This window comes from Salvelinus fontinalis, chromosome 26 (genome assembly GCF_029448725.1).
Source record: "Salvelinus fontinalis isolate EN_2023a chromosome 26, ASM2944872v1, whole genome shotgun sequence".
NCBI lineage: Eukaryota > Metazoa > Chordata > Actinopteri > Salmoniformes > Salmonidae > Salvelinus > Salvelinus fontinalis.
The window spans coordinates 10,757,274-10,773,413 of NC_074690.1; the positions used below are offsets into that span (position 1 = coordinate 10,757,274).

A 16,140-nucleotide genomic window follows, 5' to 3' on the forward strand; every position below is an offset into this window, starting at 1 on the left:
TCGACACTGTCTTCTGAAAAGCGTTCGGATAACACGGCGAATATCTCCGGCTCTGATTTTATTTGATACATATGATAATAACATCATAAAGGAGTTTTTTTCAACAGAGTTTTATCAGTTTATTCAACGTTTATTGGGACTTTTGGAGTTTTCCGTTCTTTGCGTTGAGAGGATGGGAATGTTAGCAACCTTGGCTAGCATTGTGGTGCGAATTCGACAGAAGAAATGGACATTCTAAAACTAAACAACGATTTATTCTGGACCAAGGACTCCTTGTATGGTAAATATTATGGTATGTTATGGTAAAGTTATTTTTAAAAATCTAACAGCGGTTGCATTAAGAACCAGTGTATCTTTCATTTGCCATACAACAAGTATTTTTATGTAAAGTTTATGATGAGTTCTTTGGTCAGATTAGGTGAGTGTCCAAAATATCTCCGGAGATTCTGGTGAATCGATGCTACGTATTCACAATATATAATCAGGATTTGTAGCTCTATATATGCACATTTTCGAACAAAACATAACATTGTATTGTATAACATGATGTTATAAGACTGTCATCTGATGAATTTGTTCAAGGTTAGTGATTCATTTTATCTCTATTTTGTCGGTTTTGTGCAAGCTATTTTTGCGGTGAGTAAATTGCGTTGTGTGTTTGGCCACTGTAGTGAGCTAATAGAAATATATATTGGGTTTTCACTGTAAAACACCTAAAAAATCGGAAATATTGGCTGGATTCACAAGATGTTTATCTTTCATTTGCTGTACACCATGTATTTTTCATAAATGTTTTATGATGAGTATTTATGTTTTTCACATTGCTCTCTATAATTATTCTGGCTGCTTTGGTGCTATTTGTGATTGTGGCTGCAATGTAAAACTATGATTTATACCTCAAATATGCACATTTTCGAACAAAACATAAATGTATTGTATAACATGTTATAAGACAATTATCTGATGAAGTTGTGTTCTTGGTTAGTGACAAATTTTATCTCGATTTTGTCGATTTTGTGAAAGCTACCTATGCGGTGGAAACATGGTGAAAATTTGCGGTTGTGTGTTTGGCTATTGTGGTTAGCTAATAGAAATACATATTGTGTTTTCGCTGTAAAACATTTAAAAAATCGGAAATGATGGCTGGATTCACAAGATGTTTATCTTTCATTTGCTGTATTGGATTTGTGATTTCATGAAAATTATATTATATGATATCCCTGTCCCGTTAGGCTAGGCTATGCTAGTCAGCTTTTTTGATGAGGATCCCGGATCCGGGATGGGTATTAAGTAAAGTTAAACACATCAATATCTCATTTACATACACTATATGACCAAAAGTATGTGGACACATACTGTAGGTAAAATATATACTATACTCATAATTATTTTTAAAAGGTACTTTTAACTTCTTGAGAATACAGGGGGTGCTGTTTTCACATTAGCATAATTGCCTCTACAGATAAAACTGCCTCTTATTCAATTATTGCTGTTACTATATGCATATAACCATATGCCATTGGATAGAAAACAAGCCATGGTTTCTAAAACCGTTCCAATTTTGTCTCTGAGTCAAACACAGGTCATTTCACAGCACTTTCCCTGAGCCAGAAAAAGATTGCAAGATGTGTATGCTCGCTTCAAAGCTCTGCCTATATATGGTCACGCGACCTATGACCCGAAACACACTTCCTTCTTCTTCCTCTGGGTGTCTGGAAGACGTCAGAGGAGAAATTTTTTGTTTATCTTGTACTGACGTGAAATAAGACCTATTTCTTTAGCGTGACCGACAACTTCCGGTTTCCTGAGATGCGCGTTTAGAGAAGCCATTGACTTTTGTTATGCTGACGTTACGGATGAAAACTATCTCCGTGTCAAAGTTTGTTTGATACATGTGACCATATCACCGTAATGTATGTTTTTTCAATATAGTTTAATCAGATTATTAGAATTTTTTCGGGAGTTTTGCCGTGTTCCGTTCTTTGAGTTTTTTAACTTTGGACAGGGGCCGTGCCAGTCGACCAGTACCCAGGCTAAATGAAGAGGGGAAGTTGCCATTGTGAATGGATTGAACGACTCATCAGGACTAAGGACACCTTGATCAACATTCTGATGAAAGACCAGCAATAGTAAGACCCAATTTACGATGTTATTTCATATATCTGTCGTGCATGTGAACTGGTCGCGCGCGTCCAGCTGGTTCTGGCTGGCCTGGTTATGCTAATTTAGCGCTACATTTTGTTTTCGCTATAAAACATTTAAAAAATCTGAAATATTGTTTGGATTCACCAGATGTTGGGCTTTCAATGTCTGTACGCTGTGTATTTTTTCTGAAATGTTTTAAGACAAGTAATTAGTTATATAACGTTGGTCTCTGTAATTGTTCTAGCTGCATCAGCACTATATCAGATTGCAGCTGCAATGTAGAACTGTGATTTATACCTGAAAAATGCACATTTAAAAAAAAAAAACTATGCTATACCATAAATATGTTATCAGACTGTCATCTTAAGAATTTTTTTGTTGGTTAGTGGCTATCAATATCTTAGTTTAGCCGAATTGGTGATAGCACCTGATGGAGTAAGAAACTGTTGGAGTAAGAAAATGGTGTCATTTTGCTAACGTGTTTAGCTAATAGATTTACATATTGTGTCTTCCCTGTAAAACATTTAAAAAATCTGAAATGGTGGTTTTATTCACAAGATCTGTGTCTTTCATTGGGTGTCTTGGACTTGTGATTTAATGATATTTAGATGCTACTATTTAATTGTGACGCTATGCTAGCGATGCTAATCAGTGTGGGGGGTGCTCCCGGATCCGGGTTAGGTACTCTGTAGAGGTTTTAACTTCTTATGGCTGCAGGGGCAGTATTGAGTAGCTTGGATGAAAGGTGCACAGAGGTGCCCAGAGTAAACGGCCTGTTCCTCAGTCAAAGTTGCTAATAGATGCATAATATTATTAGTATTGGATAGAAAACACTCTGACCTTTCTAAAACTGTTTGAATTATGTCTGTGAGTATAACAAAACTCATATGGCAGGCAAAAACCTGAGAAGTTCCACTTCCTGTTTGGATTTTTTCTGAGGCTGCTAGATTTTCAACCAAGCTCCCAATGAAATTACAGCGAGATATGGATGAGTTTTCACTTCCTACGGCTTCCACTAGATGTCAATAGAACTTGGTCTGATGACTCTAATGTGAAGGGGGGGCCGAAGGACACAGGAATGAGTAATCCCTGCCATGAGGTGACCACGCATTGAACACGCGCGTTCACGTGAGAGGGAGCTCCGTTCCATCTCTCAACTGAAGTCAATGTAATTCTCCGGTTGGAACGTTATTCAAGATGTATGTTAACAACATTCTAAAGATTGATTCAGTACATCGTTTGACATGTTTCTACTGACTGTTACGGAACTTTTGGACATTCCGTCACGTTATAGTGGACACGCTTTATGACTTTGGAATTGTTTACCAAACGTGCTAAACAAAGTAGCTAATTGGACATAAATAACGGACATTATCGAACAAATCAAGCATTTATTGTGGACCTGGATTCCTAGGACTGCATTCTGATGAAGTTCATCAAAGGTAAGGAAACATTTATCATGTATTTTCTGGTGTCTGGTGACTCCAACATGGCGGCTAATTTGGCTATTGTTCTGAGCGCCGTCTCAGATTATTGCATGGTTTGCTTTTTCCGTAAAGTTTTTTAAAAATCTGACACAGCGGTTGCATTAAGGAGAGGTATATATATAATTCCATGTGTATAACTTGTATTATCATCTACATTTATGATGAGTATTTATGTTGCAACGATGTGGCTATGCAAAATCACTTGATGTTTTTGGAACTAGTGAATGTAACGTGCCAATGTAAACTCAGAGTTTTTGATATAAATATGAACTTTATCAAACAACACATGCATGTATTGTGTAACATGAAGTCCTATGAGTGTCATCTGATGCTATCTTTCGCTGGAAAAATGGCTGTGTTTATTGTGGTTTAGTGGTGACCTAACATAATCGTTTGTAGTGCTTTCGCTGAAAAGCATATTTGAAATCAGACACTTTGGTGGGATTAACAACAAGATTACCTTTAAAATGATATAAGACACATGTATGTTTGAGGAATTTTAATTATGAGATTTCTGTTGTTTGAATTTAGCGCCCTGCACTTTCACTGGCTGTTGTCATATCGATCCCGTTAGCGGGATTGCAGCCATAAGAAGTTTTAAATGTAGTTGTAAAACCGTAATAGAGGAGGTCGAGGCTGTGGGTGGAAGCTCATTGCAGAGGTCACATGCAGAGTGCTATTCACTCAACGAATCACCTTGGGGAAGGTCTGAGACAGGAGCCAATCACTGCCCTAGCAGGGCATCACCCTCTCTCTGTGAATGAGTGCACAGAGAATATTGTCCAATGTGAGCTGTCTTCACAGGAGAAACCAGCCGGTGTAGCTCTTCAGCACTACTGGTGGATGTGACCTCACTGGTTTGGAAACACTCATGGCTGGCATATGAGTGCAATGTGTGAGTTGGAGTACGCCTCCAGAACCCAATTCAGACTACTCTCTGCCCACAGTTTTATCCTCAAACTACTGTCCCCCGCTCTCTCACGTTTACTCTTTCAACTAAATAAACAAACACTTTCATTATTAAACATTCAGCTACTATTAGACTACTCTACCCACAAACGTACTATACCCCCCCTCGAAAATACATCAGCACAGAGTAGCTTTATGTGTATTATAGAAGCATTTTTTAAACATCTGAAATATATGTTTCCTGCAATCTAGAACCATAATCATTATACTTAATTGTGTGTAAAAACAAAACATATATACAGTGCCTTCGGAAAGTATTCAGACCCCTTGACTTTTTCGACATTTTGTTACTTTACAGCCTTATTCTAAAATTGATTGAATTGTTTTTTCCCTCATCAATCTACACACAATACCCCATAATGACAAAGCCAAAATATATTTTAATTTTTTTTATATAATTTATATTAAAAAAAACGGAAATATCACATTTACATAAGTCTTCAGATCCTTTACTCAGCACTTTGTTGAAGCACCTTTGGCTTGTCCCGAAGCCACTCCTGCATTTTCTTGGCTGTGTGTTTTGGGTCGTTGTCCTGAAGGAAGGTTAACCTTTCCCCCAGTCTTAGGTCCTGAGTATTCTGGAGCTGTTTTTAACGAAGGCTCTCTCTGTACTTTGCTCCGTTCATCTTTGCCTCAATCCTGACTAGTCTCCCAGTCCCTTTTGGCAAACTCCATGTGCCTTTTACTGAGGAGTGGCTTCCGTCTGGCCACTATACCATAAATGCCTGATTGGTGGAGTGCCTCAGAGATGGATATCCTTCTGGAAGGTTCTCCCATCTTGTCACGATCGTGTACTGGAGAGAATGAGGACCAAGGCGCAGCTGGATAAGAATACATCTTCTCTTTTAATGAAACGAACGAAGATGAACATGGAACGAAAAAACACTATTACAAACAAACAAAACAACAAAACGACCGTGAAGCTACAAACGTTGTGCATAGACAGACAGGCTACAAACGTTCTGACATAGACAATTACCCACAACCAATGAGAGCCTATGGCTACCCTAAATAAGGCTCCCAATCAGAGACAACCGAAATCAGCTGTCTCTAATTGGGAACTCATTCGGGCAACCATAGACTCTCCTAGAATACTAACCACCATAGACAATACTAGACATCTACACTCAACACAAAACCATACACTACAACCATTAACCCCTTTACCAAATAAACACCCAAAACAACAAAACATAAACATTACCCATGTCACACCCTGACCTAACTACAATAATAAAGAAAACCAATAATACTAAGGCCAGGGTGTGACATAACCCCCCCCTTGAGGCGCGAACTCCGGGCGCACCATACACAGTCTAGGGGAGAGTCTGGGTGGGCTTCCTTCCACGGTGGCGGCTCCGGCTCTGGTCGCGGTCCCCTCGTCACCACAGTACCTAACCACCTCCTAGGCTTTCTCCAAACGACCCCCCTCCACATTAACCCCATTGCATTCAGGGGTAGTTCCAGACTAAGGGGCAGTACCAGGGTAAGAGGCAGTACCAGGGTCAGGGGCAGTACCAGGGTCAGGGGCAGTACTAGGGTCAGGGACAGTACCAGGGTAAGGGACAGTACCAGGGTAAGGGGCAGCACCAGGGTAAGGGGCAGCACCAGGGTAAGGGGCAGCACCAGGGGAAGGGGCAGCACCAGGGGAAGGGGCAGCACCAGGGGAAGGGGCAGCTCCGGACTGAGGAATGGCAGCTCCGGACTGAGGGACTGCAGCTCCGGACTGAGGGACTGCAGCTCCGGACTGAGGGACAGCCCATGGCTGGCTGACAGATCTGGCTGCTCATGGCTGGCTAACTGATCTGGCTGCTCATGGCTGGCTGACGGATCTGGCTGCTCATGGCTGGCTGACGGATCTGGCTGCTCATGGCTGGCTGACGGATCTGGCTGCTCATGGCTAGCTGACGGATCTGGCTGCTCATGGCTAGCTGACGGATCTGGCTGCTCATGGCTAGCTGACGGATCTGGCTGCTCATGGCTAGCTGACGGATCTGGCTGCTCATGGCTAGCTGACGGATCTGGCTGCTCATGGCTAGCTGACGGATCTGGCTGCTCATGGCTAGCTGACGGATCTGGCTGCTCATGGCTGGCTGACGGATCTGGCTGCTCATGGCTGGCTGACGGATCTGGCTGCTCATGGCTGGCTGACGGATCTGGCTGCTCATGGCTGGCTGACGGATCTGGCTGCTCATGGCTGGCTGACGGATCTGGCTGCTCATGGCTGGCTGACTGATCTGGCTGCTCCTGTCTGGTTGGCGGCTCTGGCAGATCCTGTCTGGTTGGCGGCTCTGGCAGATCCTGTCTGGTTGGCGGCTCTGGCAGATCCTGTCTGGCTGGCGGCTCTAGCGGCTCCTGTCTGGCGGACGGCTCAGTGGGCTCATGGCAGACGGGCGGCTTTGCAGGCTCATGGCAGACGGGCGGCTTTGCAGGCTCATTGCAGACGGATGGCTCAGATGGCGCTGGGGAGACGGATGGCTCAGATGGCGCTGGGGAGACGGATGGCTCAGATGGCGCTTGGCAAACAGGCAGTTCAGTCATTGCAGTGCAGACGGCAGACTCCTGCCGGCTGAGGCGCACTGTAGGCCTGGTGCGTGGTGCCGGGACTGGTGGCACCGGGCTGGGGACACGCATCTCAGGGCTAGTGCGGGGAGCAGCAACAGGACGCACAGGACTCTGGGGACACACAGGAGGCTTGGTGCGTGGTTTAGACACTGGTGGTAAAGGGCTGGAGACACGCACCATATAGCTAGTGCGTGGAGGAGGCACTGGTGGTACTGGGTTGGGGCGGGGAGGTGGCGCCGGAAATACCGGACCGTGCAGGCGTACTGGCTCCCTTGAACGCCGAGCCTGCCCAACCTTACCTGGTTCTATGCTCCCCGTCGCCTGACCAGTACGGGGAGGTGGAATAACCCGCACCGGCCTATGTAGGCGAACCGGGGACACCATGCGTAAGGCTGGTGCCATGTACGCCGGCCCGAGGAGACGCACTGGTGACCAGATGCGTTGGGCCGGCTTCATGACATATGGCTCAACGCTCAGTCTAGCCCGGCCGATACGTGGAGCTGCAATGTACCGAACCGGGCTATGCACGCGTACAGGAGACACCGTGCGCTCTACTGCGTAACACGGTGTCTGCCCGTACTCTCGCTCTCCACGGTAAGTACAGGGAGTAGGCGCAGGTTTCCTACCTGACTTCGCCACACTCCCTTTAAGGCCCCCCCCAAGAAATTTTTGGGTTGTACTCACGGGCTTCCAGCCTTGTCTCCGTGCTGCCTCCTCATATCGCCTCCTCTCGGCTTTCGCTGCCTCCAGCTCTTCACGAGGGAGGCGATATTCTCCAGGTTGATCCCACGGCCCCTTACCATCCAGTATCTCCTCCCATGTCCAGAAATCCTTTATGGGTAGGTCCTGTTGCCTTGTTTTCCGCTGCTTGGTCCGATGGTGGGTAATTCTGTCACGATCGTGTACTGGAGAGAATGAGGACCAAGGCGCAGCTGGATAAGAATACATCTTCTCTTTTAATGAAACGAACGAAGATGAACATGGAACGAAAAAACACTATTACAAACAAACAAAACAACAAAACGACCGTGAAGCTACAAACGTTTAACATAGACAATTACCCACAACTAATGAGAGCCTATGGCTACCCTAAATAAGGCTCCCAATCAGAGACAACCGAAATCAGCTGTCTCTAATTGGGAACTCATTCGGGCAACCATAGACTCTCCTAGAATACTAACCACCATAGACAATACTAGACATCTACACTCAACACAAAACCATACACTACAACCATTAACCCCTTTACCAAATAAACACCCAAAACAACAAAACATAAACATTACCCATGTCACACCCTGACCTAACTACAATAATAAAGAAAACCAATAATACTAAGGCCAGGGTGTGACACATCTCCACAGAGGAACTCTAGAGCGCTGTCAGAATGACCATCAGGTTCTTGGTCACTTCCCTGACCAAGGCTCTTCTCCCCCGGTTGCTCAGTTTGGCCGTGCGGCCAGTTCTAGGAAGAGTCTAGGTGCTTCCAAACATCTTCCATTTAAGAATGATTGTGGACCATCTGTTTCTGGGGACCTTCAATGCTGCAGACATTTTTTGTGACCCTTCCCCAGATCTGTGCCTCGACACAAGCCTGTCTCAGAGCTCAACGGACAATTCCTTTCACCTCATGGCTTGGTTTTTGCTTTGACATCCACTGTCAACTGTGGGACCTTATATAGATTGGTGTGTGCCTTTCCAAATTATGTCCAATCAATTGAATTTACCACAGGTGGACTCCAATCAAGTTGTAGAAACAACTCAAGGATGATAAATGGAAACAGGATGAGCTCAATTTCGAGTCTCATAGCAAATTGTCTGAATAGCTATTTCTGTGTTTTATTTTTAATACGTTTGCAACAATGTCTTTAAACCTTTTTTTATTTTGTCATTATGGGGTTTTGTGTTTAGATTGCTGAGTATGTATTTTTATCTAATCCTTTTTAGAATAAGGCTGTAACGTAATAACATCTGGAAAAAGTCAAGGGGTCTGAATACTTTCCAAAGGCACTGTATAATTTTGATACTGTATTTTTTCTTATTCTGTTTATCTAAGCATACCTACTGAGCTGTCTCTATGCGGTTATCTTTTTAAACAAACTAAATATGCTTTTCTGCAACACTTTTAAAATCTGGGTAAAAGATTGTAAGAAATGTGAGTCTTATTTGGTACATTTAATAATTGATTACTTTTCTAAAGTCTACCAACCTTGTCACTAGGCATGCAAGCTAAGATCATTAGACAGGCTAGCTACTCTAACTTGATTCATTGCCTGACATGGCTTCTTGGTGGCTAGTTATGAGGTTGGGAGATTGGGAACCTATCTAGGCTAGCGAAAGCCATCTTCATAAAATTGCTTGGTGGATAGTAGTGATACAGAGAAATAATGATTTAAAAAAATATATATATATACATTAAAAATGGAGAAATCTGAGGGGGCAAGTGCTCCTGTGCCCCCTATTGACACTCACAAGACATGAGTGTCAATCCCCGCTATTTTTTCCCTCCCCCCCTCTACGGGTGAAATCAATCTTATTGAAGTTATTAATTGCAAATCTGTTCTGACATATTTGGATTCTCGTGGTCACGCATGACAACAAAGTACTGATTAAAGGGTCTGAATACGTATGTAAATGTGATATTTCAGTTTTTTATTTTTAAGAAATGTGCAAACATTTTTTTTTTTAACTAAATGTGAAACAAGTCAAGGGGTCTGAATAGTTTCCGAAGGCACGGTATAGTGTAAGTATTCACACCCCTGAGTCACCTTTGGCCGTGATTAAAGTTGTGAGTCTTTCTTGGTAAGTCTCTAGTAGCTTTCCAGACCTAGATTGTACAACATTTTCCCATTATTCTTTTAAAAATTATTCAAGCTCTGTCAAATTGGTTGTTGAACTTTGCTAGACAACCATTTTCAGGTCTTGTCATAGATTTTCAAGCAGATTTAAGTCAAAAATGTAACTCTGCAACTCAGGAACATTCACTGTTTTCTTGGTAATTAACTCCAGTGTAGATTTGGCCTTGTGTTTTAGGTTATTGTCCTGGTGAAAGGTGAATTCATATCCCAATATATGGTTGAAAGCAGACCTAACCAGGTTTTCCTGTAAGATTTTGCCTGTGCTTAGCTCCATTCCGTACCTTTTTCATCCTGAAAAACGACCCAGTCCTAAATGATTAGAAGCATACACATAACATGATGCAGCCACCTCTATACTTGAAAATATAGATAGTCATAGACGTGTAATGCATTGTATTGGATTTGCCCCAAACATAACACTTTGTATTCAGGACAAGTTTCTTGCAGTATTACTTTCATGCCTTGATGCAAACAGGATGCATGTTTTGGAATATTTTTTATTTTGTACAGGCTTCCTTTTTACTTTGTCAATTAGGTTAGTATTGTGGACTACCGTTACTGCAATGTTGTTTATCCATCCTTAGTTTTCTCATATGAGTTAGGAAGGACACCTGTATCTTTGTAGTGACTGGGTGTATTGATACACCATCCAAAGTGTATATTCAATGTCTGCTTTTTTAAATTTGTACCGATTCACAAATCGGTGCCCTTCTTTGCGAGGTATTGGAAAACCTCCCTGGTCTCTGTGGTTGAACCTTTGTTTGAAATTCACTGCTTGACTAAGGCACCTTACAGATAATTATATGTGTGGGGTACAGAGATGAGGTAGTCATTCAAAAATCACGCAAAACACTATTATTGCACACTGTGAGTCCTTTCAACTTATTATGTGACTTGTTAAGCAAATGTTTACTCCTGAACTTATTTAGGCTTGTCATACGAAGGGGTTGAATACTTCTTAACTCAGGACATTGTAACGGTCCTGACCTGTTTTATGTTGTTTTGGTATGTGTTTATGGTCAGGGCGTGTGTTTTGGGTGGGCAGTCTATGTTTTGTATTTCTAGGTTGGGTTTTGTGTTCGGCCTGGTATGATTCTCAATTAGAGACAGGTGTGTATCGTTTGTCTCTAATTGAGAGTCATACTAAGGCAGCCAGGGTTTCACTGGGGTTTTGTGGGTGTTTGTTCCTGTGTCCTCACAGGACGGTTGAAGGTTAGTCACATTTGTTGTTTTGTAATTTTGTAGTGTCTTGTTTGCTGTTGTCATTAAAAGATGGCTTATTTCCCTCAATCCGTATCTTGGTCCTATCCATGCTCCTCCTCGTCTAAGGGGGAGAACAACATTGACTACCTTTACAGAAACACCCACCACAACAGGACCAAGCGGATTGAGGAGAGAGAAAAGGAACTACAGCAATGGGGAAAAGAGGAATGGACTTGGGAGGAGATTCTGGACGGGGAAGGACCCTGGGCAGAACCAGAGGAGTGTCGCCGCCCCAAAGCGGAGCTGGAGGCAGCAAAGGCGGAGAGGAGGTTTTATGAGGCAAAAGCAAGGCAGAGCGGCTGGAAGCCTGAGAGGCTCACCCAAACATTTCTTGGGGGGGGGCTAAAGGGGAGTGTGGCGAAGCCGGGTTGGATACCTGAGCCAACTCCCCGGGCTTGCCGTGGAGTAAGAGGGCGTCGTACTGGTCAGACACCGTGTTATGCGGTAAAGCGCACGGTGTCCCCAGTACGCGTGCTTAGCCCAGTGCGGGCTATTCCACCTTGCCGCACTGGGAGGGCTAGGTTGGGCATCGAGCCGAGTGCCATGAAGCCGGCCCAACGTATCTGGTCTCCAGTACGTCTCCTCGGGCCGGCGTACATGGCACCAGCCTTACAGGTGGTGTCCCCGGTTCGCCTGCATAGCCCAGTGCGGGCTATTCCACCTCGCCGCACTGGCAGGGCTACGGGGACCATTCAACCTGGTAAGGTTGGGGAGGCTCGGTGCTCAAGAGCACGTGTCCTCCTTCACGGTCCGGTATATCCGGCGCCACCTTCCCACCCCAGCTCAGTACCACCAGTGCCTACATCACGCACCAGGCTTCCAGTGCATCTCCAGAGCCCTGTTCCTCTTCCACGCACTCTCCCTATGGTGCGTGTCTCCAGCCCGGTACCTCCAGTTCCGGTACCACGCACCAGGCCTAGAGTGCGCCACGAGAGTCCAGTGTGCCCAGTTCTTGTTCCCCGCACTCGCCCTGAGGTGCGTGCCCTCAGCCCGGTACCTCCAGTTCCGGTACCACGCACCAGGCCTATAGTGCGTCTCAGCCGGCCAGAGTCTGCCGTCTGCCTAGCGCCAGAGCCGTCCTGCCATGACCAGCCAGGGCCGTCCTGCCATGACCAGCCAGGGCCGTCCTGCCATGACCTGCCGGAGCCGTCCAGCCAGGACCTGCCGGAGCCGTCCAGCCAGGACCTGCCGGAGTCCGTCCAGCCAGGACCTGCCGGAGTCCGTCCAGCCAGGACCTGCCGGAGTCCGTCCAGCCAGGACCTGCCGGAGTCCGTCCAGCCAGGACCTGCCGGAGTCCGTCCAGCCAGGACCTGCCGGAGTCCGTCCAGCCAGGACCTGCCGGAGTCCGTCCAGCCAGGACCTGCCGGAGTCCGTCCAGCCAGGACCTGCCGGAGTCCGTCCAGCCAGGACCTGCCGGAGTCCGTCCAGCCAGGACCTGCCGGAGTCCGTCCAGCCAGGACCTGCCGGAGTCCGTCCAGCCAGGACCTGCCGGAGTCCGTCCAGCCAGGACCTGCCGGAGTCCGTCCAGCCAGGACCTGCCGGAGTCCCTCAGCCAGGACCTGCCGCCCCTTGTCCCGGTGCTGCCCCTTGTCCCGGTGCTGCCCCTTGTCCCGGTGCTGCCCCTTGTCCCGGTGCTGCCCCTTGTCCCGGTGCTGCCCCTTGTCCCGGTGCTGGCCGCTCATTTAGGGGATGTTAGTTTTAGGGTGGTCATTGGAAGGGGAAGACAGAAGCGGGGAGTGACTATGGTGGTGTGGGGACAGCGTCCAGAGCCTGAGCCACCACCGTGGTCAACTGCCCACCCAGACCCTCCCCTGGACTTTGTGCTGGTGCGCCCGGCGTTCGCACCTTGAGGGGGGGGTTCTGTAACGGTCCTGACCTGTTTTATGTTGTTTTGGTATGTGTTTATGGTCAGGGCGTGTGTTTTGGGTGGGCAGTCTATGTTTTGTATTTCTAGGTTGGGTTTTGTGTTCGGCCTGGTATGATTCTCAATTAGAGACAGGTGTGTATCGTTTGTCTCTAATTGAGAGTCATACTAAGGCAGCCAGGGTTTCACTGGGGTTTTGTGGGTGTTTGTTCCTGTGTCCTCACAGGACGGTTGAAGGTTAGTCACATTTGTTGTTTTGTAGTTTTGTAGTGTCTTGTTTGCTGTTGTCATTAAAAGATGGCTTATTTCCCTCAATCCGCATCTTGGTCCTATCCATGCTCCTCCTCGTCTAAGGGGGAGAACAACATTGACTACCTTTACAGACATTTCAGTTTATCAGTTTTTATACATTTTACATTATGGGGTATTGTGTGTAGGCCAGTGACACAACATCTCAATTTAATCAATTTTAAATTCAGGCTGTAACACAACAAAATATGGAAAAAGTGAAGGGGTGTGAATACTTTCTGAAGGCATGTTAAATGTATGCGTGTTGTCAATGCATTACTGTCTATCAAAATGTCAACTTTGTATAAGTCAGCATTGAACCCACTTTGGCCCACAGCAAAGCCCTGAAATACGTTTGGTAAGCATTTGATTCAAAGAAAGTACCCCTCAATATGATTTTAAGCTTCTGGTCATGATGAAATTACAATTATCACACAATAAATACACAGAGTACAAAACATTAGGAACACCTGCTCTTTCTATGACATAGACTGACCAGGTGAATCCAGGTGAAAGCTATATTCCCTTATTGATGTCACTTGTTAAATCCACAATCAGTGTAGATGAAGGATTTTTAAGCCTTATGACAGATGAGACATGGATTGTGTGTGTGCCATTCAGAGGGTGAATGGGCAATACAAAATATTTAATGGCCTTTGAATGTTTTTCATGCTCAACAGTTTCCCGTGTATATCAATAATTGTCCACCACCTGAAGGACATCCAGCCAACTTGACACAACTGTGGGAAGCATTGGAGTCAACATGGGCCAGCATCCCTATGGAATGCTTTCGACACCTTGTAGAGTCCATGCCGCGACTAATTGAGGCTTTTCTGAGGGCAAAAACGGGTGCAACTCCATATTAGGAAGGTGTTCCGAATGTTTTGTACACTCAGTGTACATTAGTTGTCTCATATAAAGATAGAGAAAGACAGTGGCAGCATCTCACTACTTTCCACATCTCCAAAATAATAAGTCATTTAGTTAAGAGTGAAAACACATATGTTGAGTTAGTGGCTTTTAACAAAAATGCATTTGTATGTTGTGAAATTAGAATAATTTTGTTTTGACACTGTATTGACTTGTTCATTCATTGGTTGAGAGATCTTTTACTGTATAGGTATAGCCTACCCATAGAGTCTATGGCATATAGGGTAAACAAAAAGTGAGTAAGAGTACCGTCCTTAATTTGCAGAGCGCAGACCTCTCTAGATAAGAAAACACTACATATCCCAGGAAGCATTGGAATGAGCGGGAGCTTTGGCACTGGTGATGGGCATTCCGGCTCCCAAACTGCTCTTTCAAAAAAATATGTTTTGTGTTTTTTCAAGTGAAACAGTTTGCGATAGTTTGTCTATGATTGGTGTTAAAGCAATTCTAATTAAATTATTAAATGAAATCATATTCTACCTTAACCACAATGTATTTAAAAATGCATTGGTTTGTTATGAAAAAGAATGCTATTAAACATTTGTATTTAAAGTATAACTTTTTAATGTACACTGCTCAAAAAAATAAAGGGAACACTTAAACAACACAATGTAACTCAAGTCAATCACACTTCTGTGAAATCAAACTGTCCACTTAGGAAGCAACACTGATTGACAATAAATTTCACATGCTGTTGTGCAAATGGAATAGACAACAGGTGGAAATTATAGGCAATTAGCAAGACACCCCCAATAAAGGAGTGGTTCTACAGGTGGTGACCACAAACCACTTCTCAGTTCCTATGCTTCCTGGCTGATGTTTTGGTCACTTTTGAATGCTGGCGGTGCTTTCACTCTAGTGGTAGCATGAGACGGAGTCTACAACCCACACAAGTGGCTCAGGTAGTGCAGCTCATCCAGGATGGCACATCAATGCGAGCTGTGGCAAGAAGGTTTGCTGTGTCTGTCAGTGTAGTGTCCAGAGCATGGAGGCGCTACCAGGAGATAGGCCAGTACATCAGGAGACGTGGAGGAGGCCGTAGGAGGGCAACAGCCCAGCAGCAGGACCGCTACCTCCGCCTTTGAGCAGGAGGAGCACTGCCAGAGCCCTGCAAAATGACCTCCAGAAACAGACTCCATGAGGGTGGTATGAGGGCCCAACGTCCACAGGTGGGGGTTGTGCTTACAGCCCAACACCGTGCAGGACGTTTGGCATTTGCCAGAGAACACCAAGATTGGCAAATTCGCCACTGGCGCCCTGTGCTCTTCACAGATGAAAGCAGGTTCACACTGAGCACGTGACAGACGTGACAGAGTCTGGAGACGCCGTGGAGAACGTTCTGCTGCCTGCAGCATCCTCCAGCATGACCGGTTTGGTGGTGGGTCAGTCATGGTGTGGGGTGGCATTTCTTTGGGGGGCCGCACAGCCCTCCATGTGCTCGCCAGAGGTAGCCTGACTGCCATTAGGTACCGAGATGAGATCCTCAGACCCCTTGTGAGACCATATGCTGGTGCGGTTGGCCTTGGGTTCCTCCTAATGCAAGACAATCCTAGACCTCATGTGGCTGGAGTGTGTCAGCAGTTCCTGCAAGAGGAAGGCATTGATGCTATGGACTGGCCCGCCCGTTCCCCAGACCTGAATCCAATTGAGCACATCTGGGACATCATGTCTCGCTCCATCCACCAACGCCACGTTGCACCACAGACTGTCCAGGAGTTGGCAGATGCTTTAGTCCAGGTCTGGGAGGAGATGCCTCAGGAGACCATCCGCC

The 16,140-nt window shown here is 45.4% G+C and overlaps 1 protein-coding gene across 1 annotated transcript in view; it reads left to right on the plus strand.

The window, feature by feature from the left end:
- The window catches only part of LOC129823642 (dual specificity protein phosphatase 22-B-like), a 23,648-nt gene continuing 7,508 nt past the window's right edge, over positions 1-16,140 (plus strand). Inside the window, exon 1 of the mRNA XM_055882510.1 lies at positions 1-292. The gene's annotated coding sequence lies outside the window, so the exon portion shown is untranslated. The remainder of the gene's footprint in view (positions 293-16,140) is intronic.